The sequence below is a fragment of the Suncus etruscus genome, chromosome 17 (genome assembly GCF_024139225.1).
Source record: "Suncus etruscus isolate mSunEtr1 chromosome 17, mSunEtr1.pri.cur, whole genome shotgun sequence".
Lineage (NCBI taxonomy): Eukaryota > Metazoa > Chordata > Mammalia > Eulipotyphla > Soricidae > Suncus > Suncus etruscus.
Window position 1 is genome coordinate 44,357,316 of NC_064864.1, and position 3,863 is coordinate 44,361,178.

General features: G+C 43.9%; 1 non-coding gene across 1 annotated transcript; it reads left to right on the forward strand.

Annotated features, from left to right (window-relative positions):
• The first annotated feature begins 1,766 nt into the window (after positions 1–1,766).
• LOC125995655 (U1 spliceosomal RNA) lies at positions 1,767–1,930 on the forward strand. Its single transcript, XR_007491136.1, has one exon. It is a non-coding gene; the product is annotated as a U1 spliceosomal RNA (small nuclear RNA).
• Positions 1,931–3,863: the final 1,933 nt, after the last annotated feature.

Here is a 3,863-nt window from a genome sequence, read left to right on the forward strand (position 1 = left end):
GCATGGGGAGGAGGGCGGGCAGATATCTGGCTTCCGGTTTCCCCTTTGATTCTGGAGGCCAGCTCTTGCCAGGTATAGGGTTTGGAGAGTCCCCATGCCAGAGGCCTTCTCCCTAGCCTGAGGAGTGCTGGGATGCTTGGCAGGTCCCCAGCCTTCCCCCTCTTTCTCCCCTGGACTCCAGACCTTCCCTGGGTGCCAGCTCAGATGGCCAGAAGTGGGTTCAGATGGACTCTTAGGGGTCCTCAGTCTTCCCCCCTCCCTCCGTACTCCAGGGGGGAGGTGCATGAGGAGAGCAGGCAGATATCTGGCTTCCGGTTTCCCCTTTGATTCTGGAGACCAGCTCTTGCCAGGTATGGGATTTGGGGAGGCCACATGCCGGAGGCCTTCTCCCTAGCCTGGGGAGTGCTGGGAGGCTTGGCAGGCCCCCAGCCTTCTGCCTCTTTCTCCCCTGGACTCCAGGCCTTCCCTGGGCGCCGGTCCAGGTGGACTCTATATGGGTCATCAGGCTTTCTCCCTACCTGTCCCTACACTAAAGGAATGTGCTTTGAGAGGAGGGTGGGCCTTTCTAGCACTGGTTTATGTTGGGACAGTCACTGGAAATTTTTTCTCCTTGGTCTCCTATTGATAATATTGTATGCATATAGTTTATATATACATAATATCCATCTTGTATTGTGACCTTGATACTGCCCTACAAAGCTCATTTCTAATCTTTTACTGCCTCAGTCCCAACCCTTATTTCCCCCATCTTCCCATGTAGGTGCAGCTCATGATATGAAGCTCACCACATAGAGTGATGAGTGCAGTTAGAGAAATAACTACACTGAAAACTATCATAACAATGTGAATGAATGAGGGAAATAGAAAGCCTGTCTTGAGTACAGGTGTGGGTGGGGTGGGGAGGAGGAAGATCTGGGAAATTGGTGGTGGGAATCTTGCACTGGTGAAGGGGGGTGTTCTTTACATGACTGTAATCATACAACTACAATCATATTTGTAATCATGGTGTTTAAATAAAGATAATTTAAAAAATATTTCTGGCTTGGCTGCATATGTCAAATGCCCTATCCACTTGCTCCAGCCCCTGGAAAACAAAATTTTTCAAAAATACTGAACACTTCTCAAAAAAGTAGGAATTGAGGGCTAGAGTGATAGTGCAGTGGATAGGGTGTTTGTTTTGCATGTAGATGACCCAGGCTTGATTCCCAGCACCAAATATGGTCCCCTGAGCCCAGCCAGAAGTGATCTCTGGGCATAGAATCAGGAATAAGACCCGAGCACAATAAACTGTGGGCCCTAAACTCAATAATAATAGTAACAATAAAAATAACACTAAGAATTGGGCTTATATTTGACCCAACAATTTCACTTCTTAAAATCTATCCTAAAGGCCCCAAAACACTACTTAGAAAAGACATTTGTAGGGGCCAGAGAGATGGCATGGAGGCAAGGTGTTTGCCTTGCATGCAGAAGGATGGTGGTTCAAATCCCAGCATCCCATATGGTCCCTGGAGCCTACCAGGAGCAATTTCTGAGCATAGAGCCAGGAGTAACCCCTAAGTGCTGCCGGGTATGACCCAAAAAACAAAAAAAGTAAAGAAAAGAAAATTCATTTGTAAACCCATGTTCATTGCAGCTCATATTGTCACAATAATGTCACAAAATCTGAAAACAATCCAAATGTCCAAGAACAAATGACTGGATAAAGAAACTATGGTACATCTACATGATGGAATGATATTTGGTTATTAGAAAAATAATAAAAAATACTTACCTGGCAGGGGAGATACCATGATCATGAAGGTGGTTTCCACAGGGCGAGACTTATCCATTGCACTCCGAATGTGCTGACCCCTGCGTTTTCTCCAAATGTGGGAAACTCGACTGCATAATTTGTGGTAGTGGGGGACTGCATTCGCACTCTCCCCTTAAAAAAAAAGAAAAGAAAAATAATAAAATGTAATTTGCTGCTACATAGATGGATCTGGAGAGTATCAAGTAGAGTAAAGATCATCAGAAGAAAAGAGACAGACAGAATGATCTCTCAAATATGTGGACTCTAAAGAAGCAGTAATGAAATAACAAATTCCCAAAGACAATAGAAACTGAGAACTGGTCTTTGGAAGGAAGCTACCAAATGGGTTTTATGTGTAAAACCCTACTAGTTTTATAAAGCATGGTATCTAAAATAAAATTAAATAGATAAATAAAATTAAACTTTAAAAAAGAGCGAATATATAGTTCACACTATATATTCATAGCAGGCTCTGTAGCCATCACCTTCCATCACTTTAGTTCCACCAAGGCTCTGACCCTCTGACCTCATTCTGCCCAGCTGAAATATTAGTCTCTAGGCCTCTCTCCCCAAACCCATCCATCCTGCTCACTGCCACCAGATTCATTGTTCAAAGTCACAATCCAGATCACATCCTGCTCACAACGCTTCTTTGATAGTAGAGCTCGGTGGTTATATTCTCCAACATGAGTGCAGGGAAGAAAGCTACTATAAGTATCATGTGACTCAGGTCAGATTCCCAACCCTCATACATAAATTGGGAAAATGGGAACTCTACTCAAATATATGCCAAGATAATACAGAGAGAATTTACAAATGACAGTTTGCATGGCCCACAGAGTCAGGCACACTGTTCTTTGAATAGCTGCCGGTAAATCACTATTCTTGGCTCCAGGTAGTATATAATTTGTCTTTAACCTGACCTTCCTTTTACAATCTAGAGGCCCCCCATTCTTGATATTATCACCTCTTCACACCTAGTCTCAGGCTGCCGCTATCTGCAGAGCTTGGGACTGCTGAGCACATGACTTGATTATGGGACCTTATGGGCTGGAATTCTAGGTTGGCTCCCCACTGCTCTGCTCTCAATAGAGTTCTTCCCACCATCAATCTGGCCTGCCCATTTCTACATCCTCTCCTCTCCCTCTCTTACTGGTCCCTCATCTCCCTCAGCTTCCCTTTGCTCTGAACAGCTGTCTTTTTTCCTGGAAGAGTCTTTATTCTCTATTAGCCTAGTTAACCACCATGTGGTCTTAGCCCTATAATGCCCTTGCAATCACCATCCAATTGGGGATCCAATTTAATGCCCTTCCAATCAACATTCAATAGGAAGCCTTGCCTACCCTCCCAAAACAGGCCAAACTCCTCTCTAAGAGCCTTTCAAAAGGTCCAAACTGCTCCTTCAGAGAGCTTTTCATAGGAGTAACTTCTTTTATATTAATATCTTTATTTAAACACCTTGATTACAAATATTATTGTAGTTGGGTTTCAGTGATGTAAAGAACACCCCCCTTCACCAGTGCAACATTCCCACCACCAATGTCCCAAATCTCCCTCCTCTGGACCCCCACCGTCGCCTGTATTCGAGACAAGCTTTTCACTTTTCTCATTCATTCATATGGTTATGATAGTTCTCAGTGTAGTTATTTCTCTAACAGCACTCATCACTCTTTGTGGTGAGCTTCGTGTCATGAGCTGGACCTTCCAAACCTCCTCTCTTTGTCTCTGAGGATTATTGCAAAATAGTCTTTTATTTTTCTTAAAACCCATAGATGAGTGAGACTATTCTGTGTCTATCTCTCCTCTCAAGAACACCCCATGAGGCTTGTACATGTCACATTTCGAGATTACAGCACAGAACCTGGACTCAGAATCTGTGCTCAGTAAATACACAGAAAAAGGATGAATAAACAAATCATTTCCAGGACTCTGCTTCTCACTCCTTTCCCATGGACAGGACACTTTTTCATTTCTTGCCTTCGTTCCTTTATGCCCCTCTACCTTACATGCTCTCTTGCTGGCTCTGCTCTTCTATGATTTTGACCCATCCTGGAAGGCTCTGTTGAGT